Source organism: Anas platyrhynchos, chromosome 3, assembly GCF_047663525.1.
Source record: "Anas platyrhynchos isolate ZD024472 breed Pekin duck chromosome 3, IASCAAS_PekinDuck_T2T, whole genome shotgun sequence".
Taxonomy (NCBI): Eukaryota; Metazoa; Chordata; class Aves; order Anseriformes; family Anatidae; genus Anas; species Anas platyrhynchos.
The window spans coordinates 21,448,379-21,474,067 of NC_092589.1; the positions used below are offsets into that span (position 1 = coordinate 21,448,379).

General features: G+C 40.4%; 1 long non-coding RNA gene across 1 annotated transcript; it reads left to right on the top strand.

Annotated features, from left to right (window-relative positions):
- Positions 1–14,204: 14,204 nt before the first annotated feature.
- On the top strand, positions 14,205–20,589 carry LOC110351818 (uncharacterized). The gene is made up of 2 exons (XR_002399748.3): positions 14,205–14,401; positions 19,849–20,589. It is a non-coding gene; the product is annotated as an uncharacterized lncRNA (long non-coding RNA).
- Positions 20,590–25,689: the final 5,100 nt, after the last annotated feature.

Genomic DNA, 25,689 nt, shown 5'->3' on the forward strand with positions numbered 1-25,689 from the left:
CTGGTTTGGTTCCTTGGTGTAATCTGTAAACTGGGGGGGGGGTGTGTGTGTGGGTGGAATAAATTCACCTTCTTCTTTCTCAACTAATTTTTCTGATGTGCTGAAAAGATGAGAGGAAAAACATCAAAAACTTATTGAACTAAGAAAAGAGATCAGCATTAACTTCATCTCTCTGAAGGAGCCAGTAAACAGATGAAAAAGGTGCAAAAATATGTTTGCAAGTTGCCCTGACTTTTATAATATTTAGATGTGCGTGATTGCTCTATTGACGTCAGCTGGCAGGACAGGATGGCATTCTTCCAGAGCACTTGTTTTTTCTCTCATTAGCAAGGAAGAGCTATCAACCTTTTTTTTCGATATTATGTCTAATTGAAGCCACAGCTTCTGCACCATGTTTTCATTTCCAGCTACTTGAAAGGATCAAGGCCAAACTAAAGAGCCTCCTGTGACTTGCAGAACATTAAAGCCCATAACCGCTGGGACTGATTTTAGAACTTGGTAGGTTTGTTTTTTTCCTCTCCAAATATCTTAATGCTTTATGGAAAAGCATTGTGGGACCCAAGTTGATGAGCCATGTCTCCTTTTTTTTTTTTTTTTTTTGTTTCATTTGGCTTTTTATTTTCCTCCAGATCAAAGCACCTTAGCAGAATGTCTTTGATGTCTTTTTAGCTCTAGCTGTATTATAAGCAGTTTGACAGAGTTTTTTTTTTTTTTTTTAAAAAAAAGCATTTGTTAAAAAATAATTTTCCAAACAAGACAATTTTTTGCTTAAGAGGCTAAGAAGCATGCACAGGGTAAGGCTTATACAATCGGGCTTGCTTTTGATTCCATGCTCAACCTTCAAGGAATGGAGCACTTAACCATGCTGTTTTTTATTCCTGCTGCCTTTTCTTCTTGAGGTGCTCATACATTACCTCTCAGAGCCTCCTCTCACCCTGACAGCAGAAAGCCTGCTTATTCCATCGGAATTGAGACTTAAACAAGCGTGAAGCCTATTGTAAGGAGGAGGAAAATCAGGCCAAGTGTGTTTATACTGTGAGTTGTTAATAACAACAACAGCTCTTGGCTTTTGTAAAGCACATGTCAAGCAAGGAATGCAAAGTGCTTTTAAACCAGGCATTAATTAAGGCTGACAGCCTCCACCCTCTTCCCTTGCGATGAGGTTAATACAAGCAAGGGCCTTTGATTGGCTTTTAATCTTCCCAAAGGGTGACCTGTGCTCCCAGCGATGCAGGGCAAGGAAGGACATCAGCTGTGTCCCTCCTTGGGACAGTGATATAATACTCACCTAGCCTTTGGGAGCCAAAAGTCTTACGTGACCCAAAAAGCAACTTGGCTTTGGGGTCAGGGGGGAGGAGGAGGAATTTCTGAGATGGATTTTAACCTGTCTCTAGACATGGCTGTTGTTTCTTAAATGTCAGAGTTGGGACTCAGTCTGTTAACCCAAGGAGGGAAGAGACAGATTGCTCACAAGGTAATTGGGGCATGGTGATATGAAAAGCTCAGTCAGGTTGTTGCTCTTCTCTGCTGGAATTGAGTGTTCTGATGTTTTGTTTATTGGTAGAAAAATAAAAATTTAAAAAAATAATCTCTGGAAATACGGAATTAAATAAATTATTATTATTATTATTAATAATAATAATAATAATAATAATAATAATAATAATAATAAAGTCTTAAATTCTCTTCTAGAATACAATCACCTTCTCTTTCCTCCTGGCCTTTAGAGGCTGATTGCTTCACAGATCCTGGGTAAAGCACAATTAGGCATGCTCAGTCTTCGCCCTTATAGCAGCAGAATTACAGTGGTAACTTCTTAAAGCAGATCCACCAGCACCAGATATTTCATGGAATTGTGCCCTTAGCACAATAAGCAGTGTATTGCTAATTATGATACTATTAAGAAGTGAAAGTACTTTCACAGACCATAATAAAAGAAGACTTTGCATTACAACTAAAAGAAAATGAATTTTTATTGTTCATGCTTATGTTAATGTTTGGCTTCCTTATTAGTTATAAGCCATTTTTTTTGGCCAGTGTTTTCCTGGCATATTGAAATGTATTTGCCAGCACAACAGTGAGACTTCTTTGTCTAAGAGTACTTATAAAGGGGAGCTGAAAATCATGAATGCCGCCCTTCGCTCTACTTTCAGTGACTGTAGAGGAAACCATGACCATGGAAGCTTGGAAAGATGTGTTATGGACGTTGTCTAAGTTAGGTATTGATGTTAGGCACTGTGGATATGATCCTCTAGACCATGATACAATGCAAGCATGAAGGCATTGGTAAACTTCCACTGGATTTAGCAGGGTTTGTACCAAACCAAGGTTTCACAGACTGACCTAAGGAGCCTTGTTGTCCCTGTACACAAGTCTGAATGTTTTCATAAAGACGTAAGACTTCCCTTAAGCTGTGACAGGGACCCTTTGGGCTATCCTAAGCATCTTACAAATCCAACAGAAAACAACATACTTCTTTTGCTGGATTCTTTTTCTACTGAGATTGTGAATTGAACTAACTTACCATGAGGGACCTGTGGAAGGAGGTCTGATGAGTAATAGATAGGCTTGTACAAACAGACCTTGGATACCAGTTGGAGGGGAAGCAGTGGGACCCGTCTTTCTCCTGACAGCATTGGGTTGTAAAATTTGTTCACCCCTCTGCGGGACTGCTCTGATGTTGATGTTGAGTGTGCTGCAAATCCCATGTGAAAATGAAAGTTAATTTCCCAGTGGTGCTTTGCACTATGTGAACTCCATCATTGATACGTACTGGAATGATGAGCTATGCAACACTTCAACTATTACATGAAAGCTGGTTGGGGAAAAATAGTGAAACTGTATTTCAATGCATAAATGTTAAAGAGAAGAACTCCTCATTTGTTTACCATAATGTCCTCTGAGGTGCAGTGGCATTTACCAAAGTGTTTTCAGTTTTGTAACCTTCCAGTTTCTACCATGTTATCACATTGCTTCTGTTAGACTCTCTCTTCTCTTTTGTTTACACACCAGCTGTTATTTGATATAAATCAGCTTGTTGAAGAATATGTAATTTATAAGCTGCTTTGGAAGCTTGCCAAGTGAAACATCAGCACACAGAGGGTGTTAAGAGTCTCTCAAGTAGTAGATTATCTTGAAAAAGACCATTTTTCAAAGGGAGTATGTTTTGAACACATAAGTAAAAGTTACTTTGTAAGAAGTAGCTAAAAATATTTAGCTAGACAGAAATACAAATCCCTGGATTAATTATCTTAAATCCTTCAGTAGGAAATGTTACTGAATTGAGAAAACTTGCTAAGTGTGTTGTGGGAATGTAAAATATATTAAATTAGATTTCAGATTTCACCTTCCTCAAGAAGTTCTTTGCTAAATACTTTAACTGGAGCAGTCAGCCCCAGAAAAAAATTCCTTTTTTTTTTTTTTTTTTTCTCCTGTATTTATTTTTATTCCCTGTGCCATGAAGATAAACAATACAATTCCTGGGTCAAACTCTAGAATCTGATTGATATTTCTACTCACCTCACCCAGCTTGGAGGGAGCCTGACTGAATAATACCAAGGTTATAGTTGATAGATTTACTACCTTTAAATGGCACAAAATACTTTTTTAACATCTTTAGATTTTAAAGTTCTTTTAGAGTATTTGTAACAGCCTGATACAGATTGCCATCTAGACCTCCATACTAATTGAAACGTTCTAATATGCCAATTATTTTAACATGGTTATAAATAATATACAGAGTATAGTTGTTTTACTGTTTTTTTTTTTTTTTTTTTTTTTTTCCTTGTTAATCTTTCAAGCATCTGAGAATCCAAACCATGGCTTATAAATTAACAGATTCCCTGGGAAAAGAAGACATAATGTTCAATGGTATGAACACTAGTGTATTGTTTTATTAAAAGGGAAAGAATTTGTTTAAAAAGAAATGAACTACAGAACTGTATTTGATGGAATTAGGCTGAAATAAAGAGCTACTACATCAACACCTTAAAAAAAAAAAAGGCAACTATTAAGCAGTGTATTTTTAACATATCAGATGACCACGCATGCTCAGCTTTGACAGTGTCCATGTTTTTGTTGTTGCTGTTTTGGTTTTTAAGTGATTATGCAGAGAGAAGACACAGTCTGTTTTGTCCTACACCCTGGCCCTACAATGGGCCAGCACTTCTTACTTCAAAGGAGAGTATTCCAAAAGAGGAGAGATTTTTTTCCGTATTAGTCCTGTCCCTGATCTTTAAAAGCTATGATGTGTGGTCATCCCAAGGCTTGGAACCTTCCAGGCTTTTATAGCTATGACTGATGTAACTTTAGGAGGAAATAGTTGATTTATTCTACTACAACTGAATTACTGATGTAGTATTTGTGTATTTTTGTGCATTTTTTTGTGTGTGTATTTTTGTGCATTTTCTATTAATAATGATCTGGATTACAGCAATGCAAATATGTGAGAGAACTGGTGATGTGAAACAACATTAAGTGATGCTTGGAGAGAGGGAACACTTCAATATGATTTCCACTTACAGTTTAGTAATAGAAGCAAAAATGCAGATACAAACACCCCAAACAGAAATTATGTTAGCAAAATGAGGTTACCTTTTGCGTTTGCTTTTGTACCTCAGAGTATGTTGTCCACCAACTGATAGTGAATTTACAACCCACTGGTTTGGCAAAATCAATGTTCCAGTTGGGCAGCTCAGCCCTTGAAATGCATGTTAGATATGCCTTACAGCCATTATTTCAGACACATTTGTAATAATCCTATATAATGTATATGTACTTGGTCTATATAGACAAATAATTCTGAATAGTATGACTCAGCACAGCAGTATCTGTAAGGAGTGTATTTTGACTTAGAGGAGTAACTTTTCAGCTTAACACTAACATCAATATATATATATTTATTTTTTTTCAAATAGGAAAAATACCTAAACTGTTTTCACCTTTTTGCTGGGGGGGAGAAACACCAGGATTAAGAAAAGAACAATTACAATACATGAAGGAATTGCAATATGAGCAGTGTGGGAATATAATGACTTGATTAAAGAAAGAAGAATGCTTACAGCAGACTCTCACTGACTTGATTTATTTTCATAGAGTCCTTCCCTCCTAGGTAACTTAAGAATATAACTGGCTATTCTGAAGCTACTTTGTTAAGCGTTCTCCCTATTTCATGTTTCCTGTGTATGGCACCTGAGAAATCTGAATTTATATTGAATTGTCAAGAGTGCCAGTCACACTAACGATGAAGTATAGAGTCCTCATCGTTTATTTTCTGCCATTTACTGAACGGTGAATTGCAATTCATAAAATCTTTTTTTTTTTTTTTTTTTCTCACAGTGTACAGTGCCCAACATTACTATGATCATTTGATTTCACAAATCTGATTATGTTCATACTATTTCTGAAACAAGACATTTCCCTTTCTGTTATCTTGGCTAATACAATTTCCAATGTGCATTTAGAAGATCAGAGAACATCAATGACTACAGCTGCTCCTATTTTTATGGTTAATATAGGTCATGGTTCTCCACAGCTAGAGATGACTTAGTTATCTGCTTCTCATTATTAAGCCTTATAATAACATAAGGCATGCTATACAATCAATTACAATAAATGACTTTATTGCCAATATCTAGCAATTTCCTGTAATTCTTATCTCAATTATTTTCAACAGAACAAATTGCCTAAGGGAGATTATGCATGTTTTATGAGTGGATCAGCGTGACCTTAAGGCTGCAGGGGCAACAAATGAAAATGGGTACAGAGAGTCTTGAAGGTCCTCAGTTGTCCTTGCTCATTGTTGCATCTCACCACAGGAAATCTGAAAGGTCTCCAGCTTGGTTGGGCACATCATAGTCTTGAGTCCCTCTATAGACTGCTAGTGAACCAGCACATACACGGTGGTCAAAGAGGGAAGATTATGATTATGTTGAAATAGGAAGAAAACAAACAAACAAACACATATTTAACCATTTCATTTGTTTTCTGAGTGTTTTGCTATTCCTCTGAGCAATATGAACTAGAATAGTGTTTGAGAAAGGACTGAGTTTCTCCTGTCACCTTTCTGCAAAATAGTAAGTAGAAAAGATCACAGGAATTACACTGAAATGATGCTAGCATTTGGCAATGTGCCATGCATGAATTTCTGGCTCTAAAAAACTAGGCTGACATGACAGGGCTGTGCTGCAAATGGCCATATTGTAAATGCGGGGAGAAATGCAATTGCTGTATCAAAGAATGCTTAATCTTGACAAAGAGACTAACAAACCATGGAGTAAGTTCATTTTAATAAAATAAATTGAAACTGAAAGCATTGGAATAATTTGGCCTAAATGCTGTGTGTTCCAGGAATTAAAATGGAAAAAGAGGTCTGTATTTCAGCTTCAGAGACTTAACTAGAAAGTCCCTATTCCTTTCCTATGTGCTGCTAGTTCAAGAGCAGTGAGACTGTAAAACTGCTAGAGATCCTCCTGGCACTTGCACATCCAGCCCCATTCACAAATTTCAAGGCTCTGATATCAGGCAAAGAGCTGCTGTGCTTTCTCTGAAGTGGATAACACTTGTTGCCATAATCCCATATTTGATGATTATCAAAAAGTGGTACAAAAATACAGTATAAAAACACAGCCTCCTTATGGAAACTGTACCAAAAGGAAGCATGTGATTATGTACCATAAGGAGCTACAGTGACATCAATAGGTTATTTACAGCAAAAAGTGAGAATTTGGGAAAGATTTATTGGACTAGGGTGAACATAGCATTCAGTATGGATAAGGATATAAAAATGCCCAGAAATTGCTGTCTTCAAATTAGCCCAGACTTCAATTAGTTGTCAAAAACAGAACACCTGAATCAACTAATTGTTGTTATAATGAAGACAAACTCAAGCTTTCCTGTTCATTATAAGAATTCTTCAAATGGATTTTGCGCTATAGAAAATTAATTCATTTTAATGTGACAGGTCTAATTATCAGAACTTAAGTTTTTCTGTAGTGATAACTGAGGCTTGAAAATGTATTATAAAAACATTTTTGTATGGTCAGGTTTGAACAGGCTTGGAAAGTGGTACAAGAAAATAGAGCAGGCTAACTAGAGAGTAAAAGGGAAATTATTTGCTATTCTTTACAAAGATGAATTCTTTATCTGTTTCCATTGGTGCAAAGTGGAAAAAAATATAAATCGAAGTAGGGGAAAGTAATGCAGTTTTAAAGTAAGCAATTTTTATGACAATAGGTAGATCATTGTTTGCTTTCAGTTTTCTGATTTATTTTTCAAAATGGAATTGAAAGTCCATTTACTGGGACCTTTTTAGGTCAAATGAAGGAAGAGTTTAGATTTGAACGTCTATTTCTTTTTATTCATTTATTATTTCTTTAACTTATTTTAAATGTTGTTTCCGTGCATGAATAACATTTCTGTCTCAAAACAACTTTCAGTGTTGTGTAAACTGAGGTAGAGAGAGGGCAAGTCTGTTGAAGATATATTTTGCTAAATAAATCGTAATGGCAATTCCATTGAAATATGGTTTGCTAATTAGAAGGATGCAGAAGTCAGGGATCTTGTGTACATGGGCCCAAACTCATTCCACCTACCTAGGGGCTCACTTTAAGTGCCCAACATCTTCAGGCTGCTGGGTTAGCAGAGGGCTGCTGGGTTGGATGTGTTGCCCCCAGAGGGCTCTCCACATTGATTATGGAAGGAAGATGAACAGATGGGTTTTAGGTACCAGGAGGTCTGAGACCTGAGGGTCAGAGGCCAAGGATCAGGTCTAAGAAGTCCTGACACATGATTTTCACAGGTTCTGTTTAGATGGACAGCTTCAGTGATTTCAAACTTGAAAGCTTTCGATTTCCCCACTCCAGCCTCTGGTCCCCGGGTCGGTTCGGTCCCTGGGTCGGGTCACAAGTTCGATTCCCCACACCGGACCCTGGTCCCCGGGTAGGGTCGGGATCCCAGCCCCGGGCCACAGGTTCTACTTGTACATTGGCCCTGGTCCCCGTGTTGAGTTGGGACCTCTGGATAGATCATAGGTTGAAAGTCTAACACCAAAGTCTTTTTTTTTTTTTTTTGGGGGGGGGGGGGGGGCGGGGGAGCAGAGTGGAGTGGGGCATAATTCCTCTTGGACACCAAAAGGAGTTGCAAAATAATAATAAAAATTAGGTGAAGGAAAAGTTCCTTCTCTTAATGTTTGTTGTTGTTTTTGTTGTTTCTTTTCCATGCAGTCTTAAAATAAAGGTCACATTTTCTGTAAATAAACAAGTAAATAGTGTAGTCAGAGGTCACAGGGTTAGATTTTGAAAAGTCCTACATAAAGAAGACATCTCAGAAAAGCAGATTTAAATAACTATAATGTCAAAAAAAGTAATTCTGATTGCTTTATTCTTTATCTGTTGTGACTAGACAGATGAAAATCCATGATAGTAATTTAGCCTTTAGGGTCATTATCCTGTTTCTTTTATTTCTTTATCTATTTCTTTATCTATTTTTCTTTTATTTATTTATTTATTTATCTATCTTATTTTAATATATTAATATTAATATATTATATTTTAACCCTAATCCCTAACCCCTAACCCTAACCCTAAACCTAAATATATCCTTATATATATCCCTTTCTAATCCTAAATATATCCCTAGGCGGAATCTGAGAGGAATTTGAAATAGGACCACAGCAAAGGTGTACAAAGCCCCTTTCGCCCATCAAAAATTGCCCCCAAAGGAAGACTTTGGGTACAACTGAACTCCCCAGGGGAGCCTTTATGCAGCCAACCCAGGGACAGGACCTGACCCGGGGACCAGAGGACGGTGTGGAGTATCGAACCATGGACCCAGGACCGGGGTCCCAACTCGACCAGGGTACGCGGGGTGGTGTGGGGAATCGAACCTGGGACCCGGGAATGGGGACCCGAACAGAACCAGAGACCCGGGCCCGTGTGCGAATCGAACCTGTGACCTGGGGCCGGGGACAAGACTTGTCCCAGTGACCTCGGACTGGGGTCCTGACGTGACCCTGGGGCCAGGGGCAGGTGTGGGAATCGAACGTGAAACCAGGGTCAGGGGACCCGACCGGACCTGGGGTAAGAGGCCGGTGTGGGGATTGGAACCTGGGACCCAGGGCCGGGGTCCTGACTCGGCCCGTGGACCAGGGCCAGTGTGGGGATTGGAACCTGGGACCCGGTGATTGGGAATTGACCCGACCCGGGGAGAAGGGGCCAGTGGGGGGAATCGAACCTAAGACCTGGGCTGGGGACAAGACATGTCCCAGTGACCTCGGGCCGGGGTCCCGACTTCACGTGGGGACAGGGGTAGGTGTGGGAATCGAACGTGAAACCAGGGACAGGGGACCCGACCGGACCTGGGGTAAGGGGCTGGAGTGGGGAATCGAACCTGGGACCCGGGGCCGGGATCCGGACCCGACCCATGGAGGAGGGGTGGGTGTGGGGAAATTAACCTATGACCTATCCAGAGGTCCCAACTCAACACGGGGACCAGGGCCAATGTACAAGTAGAACCTGCGGCCCGGGGCTGGGATCCCGACCCTACCCAGGGACCAGGGTCCGGTGTGGGGAATCAAACCTGTGACCCGACCCAGGGACTGAACCGACCCGGGGACCAGAGGCCAGAGTGGGGAAATCGAATCTGGGACCGGGGCCGTGGACCCAACTCGACCCGGGTTGCAGGGTCCAATGTGGGGAATCGAACCTGGGACCCTGGCCAGGGACAAGACATGTCCCAGTGACCTCAGACCGGGGTCCTGACGTGACCCTGGGGCCAGGGGCAGGTGTGGGAATCGAACGTGATACCAGGGACAGGGGACCCGACCAGACCTGGGGTAAGGGGCAGGTGTGGGGATTGGAACCTGGGCCCCGTTCCTGGGCCCCCAAGAGACTCAGGCTCCCTTCTCTGTTGAGTTTGGTGCTGCCTAGCCTTAACATTTTCAGTACTCAGTAGCATCCCCCAGGCTCTTGTATTTTGAGAGGGATTGCACTCCCCTTACATCATATGGGAATCCCATTTTTCTGTCTCAAGAGTGAATGTTGTAAGACACTTGTAAATCATTGCAGATTGTCGTTGTTGTCCATTGCCATGTAAATTAAGGCCATGTGGGTACCTTCTACTGTTTCTTTTTTCCTTTCGTTTGTTGTCTGTGTGATAAACGTTCATCTGATTTGTGTCAGTATGGAACAGTGCTAGGGCTGCATGGTATGATGAATGTGACCTTCTGTCTTACATACCCTTGTATAACTACAAGTCTAAGAAAAACAGAATGGTTAATGTATATAGTTCTTGTACCTTGCAAAGGAATTCGTGTCACTAGAGAGCAGTTCTGTCTGTCTCTGGGTCCTGCACTGGCAATTTAATTCTTCCACAGTTGTGGTTTCTTCCCTTTCCTCCCAGTGTCCCTGTCTCCCCCTCATTATAGTCAAATTATCAAATCTTCAGAAATATTCCTCAAATCCATGAGCCTATTTGCTTTTGTTATTCCGAACTCTTATTCCGAACTCTTATTCCTAACAGTTACAGCCTTTTTGCCTTCTTTGTGGTTGATTTAGCACTGCTATAGGTGTGACTGGAGCGTCCCTGTGAATGGCCTGTGAGGAATGTTTTAACTACTCGTGAAGTGTCAATAAGAGAGCTATTTGTGTTTATATGTTCTTTCTTTGAAGTCTCTGATGTCTGGGGGTTTCAGAACAATTGCTAATAACTAGTGACTGTTATGGCTTCTGAATGGGACACTATGCAAGCCCCTGATATCTGGCCAGGTGGCAAGGAAATTAAGGAGAAGAAAAAAAAAGCTGAAGGACGGCTAGGAGACAAAACTTGCAGGGGACACTGTGTAAGCTTTTGATATGCTGCCAAGGAGTACAAAGGGGAAGGACAAGAAAAAAACCTGAGAGGAAGACTACGAGCCTTCAGCATGAAAGACCTGCAGAGACCCCCAGGGGGGCCACCGGAGACTGATGCGCATGCTCCAGTAGGAGGGACTGGATCCCGGAAGCTAATTATAATAACCTAGTGTCTTTTAGAAGTAGTAATGAATATGTATTAGTCTAGGAGCAAAAAAATCAGCTACTTGATGTAACTGGTGTGCGTCCTGGTGGAGCAGAGACTCCCGGTGCACCCAGCGCTGTTTGCTTACCTCTATTCCTTCAATAAATTGTAAACTTTGATTATAATCCTATTTTGAAGACTGAGCCATTTATAACATCTGGTTCCTACCAAATATCACACATTTGGTGAAATGCCTTAAAACAACATTACTTTTTAATTAACAACAACTTTTTTTTTTATCTCTCTAGGTCTGCCAGTAGCTTACAGTGTAGAAAGGTGTGCTTCTCTCTCTTTCTTGGATAGAGTTAGAGGCAATGCCTGATACCCAGCCAAGATGGACAAAGGACAAGGACAAAGCCTGGGAGGAAGACTATGAGCCTTCAGCACGAGAGACTCCCAGAGGGACCACCGGGGACTGATACGCATGTGCCAGTGGGAGGGTTTGGAATCCGGGAACTAATTATAATAACCCTGCCTTCTCTAGAAGTAGTGATGAACGTGTATTAGCCTAGGAGCATAAAAAGCAGCCACCTGATGTAACGTGTGTGTGTGTTGGAGGAGCCCAGACTCCCCGCACACCCAGTGCTCTTTACTTGCCATTTATTAATCCCATAAATAAATCTCATAAAGCTAAGTTGACTCGGAATTTATAACAGTATGATGAAAACTGTTGCACTCCAAGTTGGGAAGGGGAGAGGAAAATGTTCATGTATACGTGAGAATTGTATTCAAACAGCTGATTATACCTGTGCATGCACCTTTTAAGGGAAAACTTTAAACCTGAGAAGCAACAGGCAGTGTTCTACATTTCCTGATATGATATCATGATATATGATGTAGGTATGATATCAAAGGATGATATCAGATATAGTCTATATAGTCTGCTGCAGGCTGAAAAGTAGCCTGTGCCTCAGGTACCGTTTTATGCCTTTGCTTTTGTTACTACATCCCTGTAAGTCTTCAAAAGGGAAATGAAATTATCCTACCCAGAAGAAACACCGTCCAGAAGACACTTGAGTTGTTAGGGCCTGAATTCTCACTGAAACCAAAGGCAGGGGTCTTACTGACCTGAAGAAAGAGGCTTTAATCTCTCCTGGCTTGTTTACTCCTGAAGGAGCATGAAAGAGATGCATGTCCTTGTATGTGAAGAGGAGGTGAAGGAACAGCTGGTGCAAGGAACACACAAATCCGTTGCGCCAGACTAATAGGTGGTTGGCTCTGAGTTGGGAGACTGCAGCAGAATCACGGAATCCAAGAGCACCAAGTCCAACCTCTGACCTAACACTAACAAGTCCTCCGCTAAACCATATCACTAAGCTCTACATCTACACATCTTTTAAAGACACCCAGGGATGGAGGCTCAACCACTTCCCTGGGCAGCCCATTCCAGTGCCTAACAGACCTATCAGTAAAGAAGTTCTTCCTAATATCCAACCTAAACCTACCCTGGCACAACTTCAGCCCATTTCTCCTCATCCTGTCACCAGGCATGTGGGAAAATAGACCAACTCCACGTCGCTACAGCTTCCTTTATGGTACCCGTAGAGTGCGATAAGGTCGCCCCTGAGCCTTCTCTTTTCCAGGCTGAACAATCCCAGCTCCCTCAGCTGCTCCTCGTAGGACTTGTTCTTCAGACCCATCACCAGTTTCATTGCCCTTCTCTGGACTCTCTCGAGCACCTCGATGTCCTTCTTGTAGCGAGGGGCCCAAAACTGAACACAGTACTCAAGGTGCGGCCTCACTGGAGCCAAGTACAGGGGGAAAATCACTTCTCTAGCCCTGTTGGCCACACTGCTTCTTATGCAAGCCAGGATGCCGTTGGCCTTCTTGGCCACCTGAGCACACTGCTGGCTCATATTCAGCTGACTATCCACCAATACTCCCAGGTTCTTCTCTGCCAGGCAGCTTTCTAACCACTCAGCCATCTTCAAACTTCCAGATCTAGAGGAACATGTTGGCTGCAGCCTAAATGCCACATGTACGGAAGCTCCCCCAAGCCAGCCAATCTTCTCCCCCCAACCTGCCAGAAAACAGCTGTCCTGGTTTCAGCTAGGATAGAGTTAATTTTCCTCCCAGGAGCTGGTAGGGGGCTATGTTGTGGATTAGGATGAACACGCTGATGTTTTAATCGTTGCAGAGCAGTGCTTACACCAAGCCAAGGATGTTTCAGCTTCTCGCTCTGTCCTGCCAGTGGGCAGGCTGGGGGTGCAGCAGGAGCTGGGAGGGGACAGACCCAGGACAGCTGACCCAAAGTGGCCAAAGGGGTATTCCATACCATATGGGGTCATGCTAAGCCATAGATAGGGGTGCCTAGCTGGGATGGGGGTCCGTCTGCTCGGGGATAGGCTGGGCATCGGTCAGCGGGTGGTGAGCAATTGCATTGTGCATCACTTACTAAACTGTCTCTGTCTCGACCCACAGCCTTCATTTTCCTATTTCTCTCCGCCATCCCAGAGAAGGAGAGGGGAGGGCGAGCAAACGGCTGTGTGGTGCTTAGCTGCTGGCAGGGGGAAACCACGACAACAGCAATGTAGTCATGCAACCAAATTAAAGCCAAAACTTTCAGCCCGGTCCTTGACCTGAATAGGGAGTGAGGATCCGGATCCTGGCATTTATAAGCGATAGTTTATATGCAGCCAAAGTAAATACTGCAGTCAGAGGTCATGGCGCTAGATTTCAAAAAGTCCTGCATAAAGAAGAGATCTCAGAAAAGCAAACTTAAACAACATTAATGTCAAGAAAAGTCTATCTGATTGCTATATTCTATATCTGTCGTGACTAGAGAGATAAAAATCCATGATGGCAATTTTGCCTTTTAGATAACTTTCTTTTTTCTTTTATTTATGCTTATTTATCTTATTTTAACAGGCTCTGTACTAATTTTCCTCACAGAATGACTAGCAGAAATATGACCCTTACATGCCTTTTGTAATTAATTCATTAGGTCAACTCAAACCACTAAGACCCTTGTCAGGTTGTTTCGATTAGCGATAAGGAGCAATTGAACCTAAAACATTGAAGCCAGGTCGATGAGCCTATTCCACAAGGTCTCCTGGCTCCACCCTTGTGAAGTGAAATCTGCCAGGTGGGGATCATATGACCATTGCTATATAAGAAGCATGAGGAGAGTTTGAGGTTCAGGTTATTTAGGGTGCTTTTTCTCTTGTGGTGAAGCCTGTGTTCCCCAGTAAGCTGCTTTCTCTTCATGTTTTCTACCATCTCTGTGAAATGGGTTTAAAGCCTCTATGAGCTAGCTACGTTGGCAGTGCCTTCTCAGTACAGTAAAACCCTCATGGTGCGACTTCACTGTGAAGCAGTTTGGCAGTGACTCAAGTTCAGAAGCTGGCAGGTAAGTGTTCCTGGGTTCTACAATTGTTTAATGTTGAGGAGTTTGAGTACTTCCTTCACCTTGTCTGTTTTTAGTGAAATTGGTTACCTGGGTTCTAACCTCTAATTCTAATTTTGAGAGTTTAACACTAGTGAATGTATTTCTGTGTATGAATACAAATGAAGCTTTGCCTTATTGAAAACCATGTTATTTAGTCCTATGTTAATCTTGATAAAATCTTGAAATAGCAAAAAACAACATCTTGATTTCTCAAACCATACTTATTAGTAGAGACCTTAATCACTGGCTTAATACTTATATTAATTGAGCCTTAACTTTTAAAATGAATTGTTCTCAAATGTTTTTTCACTTTGGGCTAGAATCTTTCTCTTATGTTTTAGTATAGGGAAAGCTTGATTAGGAAAACACTGATTTCAGGGCCTCCTAATAGCCCATCCTTGGGAGATCCTGATCCTTGGAAATAAGTTCTCCATGCATTATTTTTGGAGAGCTGTTGCCTGGCTGAAACAGTTTCATTAGGTATTATCTTCAAGCATACTGAACAATGACAATATACATATATTAAATGCTTTTAAAGTAGATATATCCCCCTGTGAAAATCCTCAAAACTCAGTAGTCCATGTTCATATATAAAAACCTTCAAGAGGATCCCTAGAAGACTTTAAATGCACTGATACCTTCATGCGCTAAAAATGCTACGGAAAATGTGTTTTATTAACACTTGCTTCACTGGGAAGGGAATTTAGTTCAGGGCCTTCTGGTCTTTAGCTTGATGGGGCCAGGATATGAATGTTTTATCAGAAATTTTCCAAACAGGAAGGAACTTGTCAGCCATTATCAAGCTCATCAGTGATAAAGCAGAAGAATGTGGGGGTATTTCATTTTGAGCCTTGCACCTGGAGTTTGAGAGCTCATAAACAGATGGGTTTCTTCTCATTTTGGAATCAGCAGTCCTTATGAACTTAGCTTAGGCATCCTGAACACCTGGCATAGAAACAACAGAAGTGCTAGTTCAGTGGACTTGGCTGCATCAGGATACTTTGATTTCTTTTTGGCAGGTATGTCTTTTTATTTTTGACTATTCAGTGTTTTTTAATATCTCTGACTACTCTAAAGAAACATAAGAAAAACCCAAAGGGTTCAAAACAATTTTGCATTTCTGGGAAAATAGTACTCTCAGTATTAATGTAATTGTATGCCTACAATTACAAAGTAGACCTTCATGAGACATAACAGCAGTGAAAATATATTCATATCAACTCAGAAGCTTTTTTTGTTGTTGTTCTCACTCAATGATCTCAAGTGTGAGTCTTAAGACATAGAATTGAGTTTCTGGTGGAGTTTCTGATAGAGGTGAGAATGCCCGTTCCACCTCAGTGTATTCTGTTTAGCATTGTTGTAGTTTTTACTCTCACATAATTTTAGTTCTTTATAGTTGTGACATTGCTGACACCTTCTCAAAACACCAAGAAAACTAGGGTCTAACCACATTAGGAAATAATCAGTACAGCTATGATAAAGCATGCTTTTTTTCTAGCCTTTGTGGAAAGAAATAATGAATTTTATAATTAAAGGGTACTCTACACATAAGAGTACTTAGCTGACAACACTGTAGCTGATAAAATTATGACATAAATATATCCATGCCAAATTTTTTGCTCAACCTCTAATTTGTCATGTACATTCTAATACAAATCTGATTTTATTAACTACTTCTCTCAGTACACCAAAACATATAACACTTCGCAAAGATTGTGTTGATGATTCTTTACAATTAATGAACTGTAAATCATAGCAATTATTGGATGTGTCCTGTGTACCAGGACAGCATATAGTACACCTAATATTAAAACATGACTTCCACTCATGTATCATAATCATCCATTGATGAATTAATAGCAAACATCTTTCTGAGACAAGATGTCCATTGCTAACTTTTACAGCATTTACAGCAAGTGCCCTAGAGTAGGGACAGTGTCCCTAGATGACACCTTCCAGTCCAATGTGTTCTAGAGATGTTGAGTAAGTATTGTTACCAGGAGCAACAACATTTTATATTCTTAGCAATCTGGTGTGCTACTTGACTTAAGCTATTTAAGTGGTAAGGGTTTTCCTACTCACACTGTTGCAATAAAGGTTTTCTGTGACCAGACTTCTCGCTAATAAAAAAAAAAAAAGAGGGCACTGCCAACACAGGAAAAGCCTCCATCTCCACATGAGATCACTTCCATAGAGTTTTACTTGAAATTACCAACTCCGTGGTTGACAGAGTTTCTATTTTCATGTTCATTTCAGTTGCATTGCTTTATATACATATGTATGTATATGTACATACATAAAAAGTAATTATCGCCTAAGAAGCTGAAGTTTTCGACCAGTTTCTGTCAGTTTCAGGAAGTGTGTTGCTAGAACAGAAATTGGTATTTCATTGTGGTACGTGGCAATGATACCCAGGACATAGATGTGTCCCTAAATGTACTTCCATTCTTTTACAACATATCAGGTGAAATCCTCACCCTGATAAAGTCACTGCAATTCTTGCAGTCAATCTCAGCAGATTAGTGATTGATCTACCAGACTGTATGAACCCCCTGTAATGAAATGTTTCATTAATATTTCTGGGTAGTGAACTGTATTTAAAGGGCATACATTGTAGTTTTCAAAATTAAGTTACTCAACAAATGGATCTAGTGTATTTCTGTTGGAAAAATCAGAGGTGACCAAGGTATCTTTGGAATAAGACGTATTGGAGTAAAAACGCTGTGCTAATTTATGATAAATAGACTGACTTTCAAATCATAGTAGAAGCTGCTCAACTCTTTTCAAAAGGTGTTGTAAGGCAGTCTGAGGATCTCATCTAGGTTTTATCCCTGGTGGCTGAGAGCTGGGAAACATGGAGCCAAAGGATATCTGGAGGATCAATAATCTGTAGATAGAAATCACAGAGGATGTCTGTATCAGTAAAATACAGGACATGACTTTTGTTTCCTGTTACCGAAGGTTCTTCAAAGCAGTGCTACATTTGTACATATTCCCAGATACTGCATGGGGAAAATAAAGGGGGGCTAGTAGGGAGAAACATCACAGCTGAGTTAGCGCAGCTGATTTTTTGTAATACAAGCTGAAAACCCAGGTGAAATAGTTCGGTCTTCCCAGATTATGTAAAACAAACTGTTTACTCAGTCATTAGAAGTCAGCAAACTTTTCTATCTTCTGAGTAAGGTTTGTTGTTGTTCATGAACGTATTTCAGTATGGGTGATTCAAAATAAATGCTAAAGCATGAAGTTTAGCTGTAATAATAATCTCCCACCATTTTCCTTTTTGCTTCTGTGGTTAACACCCAGTCTTCGAGCCACCACATGTTTTTTCCAAGGAGGTTTCTGTGGCCTAGTACCAGACTTTGACCTCTTGTGGGAGGATGTGGTGTTATTCCCCTGACTTGTATGGTGAACTGAACGTTTCTGCCTCCACTTCAGACACACACAACCTGTTTTGAGACAGAGAGAGACAGGAAGAAATACTAGTTAAGGGTATTTTGATTAAACAGGGCTTGAAGTTGGCATTAGAAGTCTAACAAATGTCATCCAGTTTCAGGGCATTATTACAGCCCTCAGTGAGGTCTGCTGAATTCAGGACAAAGCCTTTGTGGGAGGAATGAAAAGGCTATAAAATCAGTCTATTCACAGTTGTGAATGTATCATCAGTGGGATCTGGGAAGAGACCTCCAGGAAACATGAGATGGCAAGAAGCTCAGCTCTGTGGCGGTAGGTAAAATACTCCCTCCTGCCCATTTCCAGCACACTAAGCCACTTAACATTGCTAGCAAGAGGACAGGAATAAACAGATACAAAGCAGATGTTGTACCTGGAGCACAATTTTAAACCACTTTCCTATTTACACATCCACCAGACAGCCCTGATGAATCTGGTGGCAAATGTGAGCAGATTAAAATGTCTATTTTCAAGAGAAATCCTCCTCCTATTAAATGTGCAGGAGAATAAAAAAGTCATAATTAGAATTTGAATGAAATTAAAATGTTTCTTTTGTAAGCCTTGAAATGTAATCCAGAGCACTCCAAGACAAAACTAAAGAAACAGGTCTAGGTATAAGCGATCTGGGGAAAAGGGAAGGCAAACTTTTTGATGTAGGGTTCTCTTTCACCAGATATATTTTCTGTCATTTGTAGTTCATTGTTTTAAAATTAGGTATGTTAGCTAAAAATCAGTGAATCCAATGCCATGTCTTGTTACAGATGGTATGCAGAATCATAGAATGCTTTGGAAGGGAGCTTTAAGATAATCTAATTCCAACACTTTTGTCATGGGAGGGACACCTTCCAATAGAATCGCAGATATAAAATTGAAATAGTGGGTCCCAACACTACTGTACAGGTAAATAAGAAACAAGCTAATATTTAAACAGTTCTTAGTACACGTACCTGTCACACACAATTGTACACACAATAAATAATAAAGAAAAAGGAATGTTTCAATAGTTGTCTTCTCAGAGAGGCTGTGTGACTTCAAAGTAGAAGTTTGTATCACGCAAGGCTGAGGTGTAAGTTGAAATATGTTTGCCCATTCTTTAATTTTTTTCCTGGGAAAGACAAGAACTTTTCTGTCCTGAGTGGTTAATTAGACTTCTTTCGTGTGGTCTTAAAGAGTAAAATCTTTAAAGGCAAGTGAGTCAGTAAGTTGTCAGCAGTGCTTTGCATTGCTGATGTATAGTATCTCATGGAAAGTGATGTATGCAAGGTTGGCCATCTGCTAGAAGGAACTGCAGGACATAATGATAACTTATTTGAGGAAAAGAGAATAATCAGAACTAAAAAAAAAAAAAAGGATGACCCCCCTATAGTAGTAATAAGAGCACAAGAGGTAAAAGGGCATGCATCATGTGACTGGTGACTGTTTTAATGTGATAAATCCAGGACCTTTAGCGATGTCCTTAAATTCACTGCTCTCAAATTTCAATCTTTCTGATTGTGAAAATAACCTTGAAGCACAGAATATGAATGAGTTGTGTCTCTTCAGTTTAGCTGCTCCAGACTGAAAACAAAAGGGCAATGTAACTCCAAGTACTGATCAAGCAGAAATCTTAGAAACAGGAAGAGTTACCCTCTTTTTTAATCCTCAGGCTAGCTGCTATTTCATATTTTGGAGGCCAAAATGTGATTATTCCCAGCAGAGATACAGTGAAGCTTACCAGAAGGAAGTAATGGTCTGAATCCCTCACTTGGACTTCTGTGAGGCTCTTATGTACTGATGCATATTCAATGTTTATCAATTCCAATTCTTACTTAATGCTTGATTGTCTTTACATTGTAAGTGCAATAAAAAGGAGATTCAAGTTTAAGTGACGATCAGTCCTGTCAACATTTTCAAATAATTATGATTTTCAAGCATAACAGTGATATAAATGTCTTTGCTATTTCTCACTCCTACAGACTATTGAGAGAGTCAGAAGAACACTTTTCATCAGAGCATAAAGATAATTACATCATAAAAGAAAAAGGAACTCCAAATACAAACGCTTCTGCTTGAATGTTTCTTGTCACCAGCATCTTCCTTGAAGAGCCTGTCATTTCATTTATTCAGTTTCCAAATGGATGTGTCTGTCTCTCCCCAGGCAGCAGAGAGAATTTGGAGTGAAATTCACTTTTACATGAAGATGTACCCATTACTTATGATAACTATTCAGGACCAAGTGCAAGAAATGCAGTATCTCAGAGCTGAGAGCAAGGATACAGTAGAGAATTATACTGTCCAGTAAACACTTCTCAAAAGCCTACAGGAAATACTAAACACATAGTTAATGTACATAATAGTATATGTATGTACACTTTGCTCAGCTGAGTTTTGAAAATCTACAGAGATGGACATTGTTAGTCTCTATGGGCAACTTGTTTCATTCCTTAACCAAAACTTTTTTCTTATGTTGACCTGGAGTTTTCCTTGCTGAAAAATTCTCTCATTCTTCCTCTTTCTACCACCAAAAAGACTAGCACTCTTCCAGCAGTAGGTTACTACAGCTGGATCCCTTTTAAGCTTCTTTGAGGTGAAATCACTATTATGTAAAGATTTAGTTCTATACTTATTTTGTCTATTTAATTCCTCATTTCTATGAATTTATAAAATGTTGCTTAACTAGCTTCACAAATCATGAATAAAGAAATAGGATTTCTGTCTACTGGCTTCTTACTTGAATGTGACTTCAGTTCATTTAAAACAACCTTCTATTCACCCTAATTACTGTTTTTACTGATTAGTTTTCTATCTAATAAGGAAATAAAATATTTAGTGAAATTCAGAAGTGTTTAGTATATATCATCCTTGAAAAATTAAAACTAGAAGTTAGATTGAAACTAATATTTTCTGTTTACAAATTGATTTCTTAATACAGTGTTTCATTAGGGGAACCCTGGGTTGATACTTTCCAGAATAAATTTGAGACCTTAGATTCTGTTGGACCTGTGTCAAATATGATGGAATAAATGAGCATAAAGTGAAGCCAAACCAATTTGACCATCTTTATGGCATCATTTTACCACAATGAATGTTGGTGAAAATTAGGCTCGCTATACATATGAGAAGAGCACTGCCTGAAAATGTGGTTCCTCCTCTTGATGAATAAGAGTGGAAATTAATCCTTAGAACCAACAGTGTGTCCTTTCCAGACATGGAATCTGAAGTTTTGTTGGTGAGGTAACTTTCCTCATGTGCATTAATGCCTGCTTGAGCCCATAAACTCCAGGCATGTTTTGCCCTTGTCCTGAGTTGTATACATATGAGCGTATAAATCATGCTTCTAACATCATATGTAATCTGCATGTATTATTATACCTGCTGGGTACAACAAATATAGTTCTGTTAAATTAACTCCACATAGTGCTTCTTATCATTTTCATCCTGAAAATAAAAATTTGTGTCTACAAGGAATACAAGGGCTACCATCTCTTTAAACTCCAAATTGCAGTATTTGCACTCCATGGAGATGACCATAAGGAACTGTGTGATTAAAAACATGCCATACAATCATACCACACTATTACTTCAATTTTGGTTAGGTTTTCACTTTGATCGCAGTTTTCTTTTTGTACCATATACCTGAAAAATTCCATTAGAAATGTGAATCATAAATTTAAAAAAAGCCTCCAAATGAAAGAAGAAATTAAAAAGGATCTCCTCTTCTTCTCCAGCCAAATGAAGTAGTAGATAAAACTACAGTAAACACAAACTTTGTATTTAGCTGCTTGGACTTCTTAGGCAGAAGCCTGACACTGGCAAACAGATCTATCAGTGTGTGCATTGCCTGTGTTTTATGGGACCTTATGATTTAGTGAGTAGTCTGCTAACAGCCAGTTGGCAGCAGTGAGATGGCACATGCGCAGAGAATGCTTGATGTTACAAGGATATGCCAGATTGTGATCTTACAGAGCCTGGTCATATTGTGTGTGTGTAATTATTTTACGTGTGTGGGTCTGCTGTGGAATTGAGAGGAAATCTGGGGGGCAAAAGAGCTGCATCCCTTATTTTGGTCTGCACTCTGCTCTTTTTCTTTGTCTAGGGCCACAGCCTGGGGAGTGAAGTGCTCACTACCAACTGCAGAGGAAGGTTGGTCAGGCAGCACTGAAGCAAAGTGGCCAAGCTCAGTGCCGTGGCACTGGGTGGGATGCATCCACAGGATGCCTAGGGAAGCAGACCCTCATTATGAGGCCACTGCCATCATTCAAGACAGGTGGCTTCAGTCAGGGTAGTTCCTGATTGCTGGAAAAAGACAATATGTTCAAAAAGAATGAGGAGGAGTTGGGAAGTGCCAGCTGATCAGCCTGTGCTCAGTCCCTGGAAAGATCATAGAGCAAACAAGACATTTTTGTAGGCAGAAGGTGACAGGGAATGACCAGTGTGGATTTGCAAGGAGAAAATATTGCTCTGCAAATCTACTGCCTTATATTATGGAATGACTGTTCTGGTGGATGAGGGAAGAACAGTAGGTACACCTTCAGTTTAAAATGGCTTGCGACATGGTCTTCTGTGGTATCTTTGGAATGGATGGACAGAAGCCTCAGGAAGCTCAGCAGAGTTCAAGTGCTTCATCCAGGAGTGAATGACCCCATACCAGGGTGTAGGCTGGGGACTGCCCAGCAGCAACCTCACAGGAGAGGGCCTGGGGCCTGGAGGCCACTGAGCTGAGCACAGGTCAGCAGTGTGCCTTGCTGGTACCGAAACCTAATTGCACACTGGGTTTTGTTCGCAGAGGTGGAAGCTCTTCATCCCCCCTACTTGGTATTTATGACACCCCACCTGCAGTACTGGGCCTAGTTCTGGGCTCCCCGGCAGAGGACAGCTGTTGCTGGAGGGAATGCAGCAGAGAAAGGACCACCAAGGCAGGCAAAGCGCTGCAGCCAGTGGTGCAGCAAAAATTGGGCTTCTCCAGCCAGCAGCAGAGCAGGAACAAGACAAGATCAGACATAAAAACTGGTTGTCCAGAGAGTTTGTGGGATGTCCAACTTGGACATGTTCAGAACTTGACTGTTCAAGGCCCTGAGCATCCTGGCAACTTCAGAGTCAGCCCTGGCATGAGCAGGGGTTGGGCCAGATGATCTCCAGAGACTGCTTAGAGCTCTTATTATCCCAAAATTCTATACATAGCATCTGTGAAAGAAGTACACACTGTATAGACACAAAAAATCTTCTGTTGTTGATGTTGTTGAGGAATGTCCAACTTCATGGTAGGGACAGAGCTGCACAGGGCCCTTCATCCACTAAAACTGTGCTCCTATGTGAGCAGGTATGTAAGATTAATCAATTTTAAATGTGCTTACACTATTGCTCATATATGCAGAATCTTCTCATCTTTAAATCATAAAGTCATTTTGTTCCTCACAGAAATAATGAACCACAAGAGATGCCATTAATAATGTACCCTTCTTGATGTCCTAGATTTAGAAATGGTGTGCTAAAACAATGTTTTTTATCTATCGATCATCCTTTAAGCAAGAGTTTATCATACTTCCACAAGTAGTTCATCTGCAACTCTGGCTAGTATAAAGGTGCTTCCTGTCTGCTTCTCCACAGTAAAAGTTTATTTTCATTCCACACCAGTTGGTCCATGGGGTCAGTAGATAAAAGTTCAAAGTGGCTAGGGATGACTTGTGCTGGTCTAGAAAACTGAAAGTGCTTACGCTTTTCCTTTGCCCAAACAAAGATGAGAACTTTATTTCTGAATGTGATAATATCATACAGGTAGACAGAAGGTAGACAGTCTGTGTATATATACTTCAGTATGTATCCTACCAGGAGGACCCACACTGTTGTTTACTGTCTCTCATCCAACAAAGAACTGGATAATCTGTTACGCTTCAATTGCTACTAATTAGATATCCATATTCTGATTGATTTGGTGCTATTTCTGTTCCTTATATTTTACAAAAAAATAAAATAATCCTAAATCCAATTATTTTGTATGTAACTTAATTTCCACTAATGAACAGCTGCCAAAAAGACCATTTCATCTGACTAGTGTAATAACAATTTGCTAATGGACAGTGGTATAAGTGAACTGTCCATCATAGAGCACTTTCTTAATTAAAACAAAAAATGCCAAATATTTTCCTTCTCCTGAGTTTGATCTTGCCTAAAGAAAGCTGAACATGCTTTAAAAAATCACAGTAAGTTTATACACAAGATCGTGACTGATACGTGACTCGGAAAAGGAGCCAGAAATCAAGGAATGTAACTGCTCAAAATCATCTTGATACTTCGTGCTGCCAAATTGTTTACAACAAAGAGTAAATTAGGTGATAAGGCAGTTCTCCATAGGAATGAGTGCACAAAGATTGAAAGTGACTTCTTGAAAAGTCACATAAGCCTGTGCCAGAGGACAGGATGGATACTCAGGCCAAGATCAACACAGGACTCTGCAACCACAGTGCTGTTGGGAGGCGGTGCAAGGCTCAGTCCTCCTGACCCAGCAACATGATGTCTAAATTCTTATCCTTAAAACAGCATGCAGGTCATTTGTTGTGAAATCTTGAATGGTAAGGAGAGTGTTTCAGAATGTGTTTGTTATGTATTTACCTTACAATTATTTAGTCTTAAAAAGTGGTGTTCTTTATGGCTGAACTATGGCTGCAGGGCTGATTTTATATTTTCCACATATTATTTATTTATTGCTTTAAATGCACCAGCTATGTTGCTAGAGTTTTCATGTGTATGTTCTGCTAGAAACTTGTATTTTGGAATGTTTCAAAAACAGAGGAGAGACCGATTCTTCAGAAGACAGTTCCTTCTATGCCCTGCCTGTGTTCACCTGCCCTTTGAGAAAGAGGGATACCACAGAGCTAGAAGATGGAATAGAGCAGAGGGAGTTTAAGGTGTTAGGTCAAAGTCCTTAAAAAAGAAAAGTGTGAGTTATTAGCTCTGTTAGCTTGCCTCAGGAATTGCTGTGTGCTTTTTTTTTTTTTTCTGGCTTCTGTCAATTTTTGGAGAGATGATGGTTTCCTGTGTGTTGGCAATGTGTGCCCTCCCGGTATCTTCACATCCTGTGACAGGGGCAGTTTTCAGCACTTTGCTCCCCTGCCATGTATTACTGTGCTTGCAGTATGGTCATGGCAGGTTTGTGGGCAGTCCAGTTATTGCCTGTCTTTCATAACTTCAGGTGGGACAGCACAGAAACCTCATGTGCTTTAGCTCATCCCAATATCTGCAGCACCAGCACAGTGCCCAGATAATCACTTTTATCCTTGCAGGATTTTGGCAGCTGGGTTGCTCCTGCTTTCTTTCAGAGCCCAGGAAATCCAGAATTTCTGTCCCAGACCAGGCAGAAGCAGCCATTACTGTAGCAGTGCCAGGAGCCAGATTTATATGATTGTGAAAGTGAAATTACGAAGAAAGAGTTACCGTGAAAAGAGGGAAATGGGTGTGTGCAAGTTTCTTGTCACTGATTTGTGCATGGAAGAGTTTGAACCACATCAGACCAAGCAGCAGGGTAGGTAGAGGCACAGTAGAACTGGGATGAAGGATGGCTTCTGCTTGTGAAACTGTGCTGAGTGCAGGACTGAGTGCTGGTGCGGGATTAAAGCTGGTTTAGGAGGTTGTTTAGTTCAGCATATTAGCAGCGGCACTTTTCCTGTATGTAGATCCTTTTAATAATGCCCAATATATGGCAATTTTCTCTTTCTGATGTAGATCAGGCAGTGTTCTCTATGTACCTTCCACTGATTTACTGTGATAACATTTTGCAGTTCTTGATTTACCATACTGTCTTTCAAAGAAGATAAAGTGCC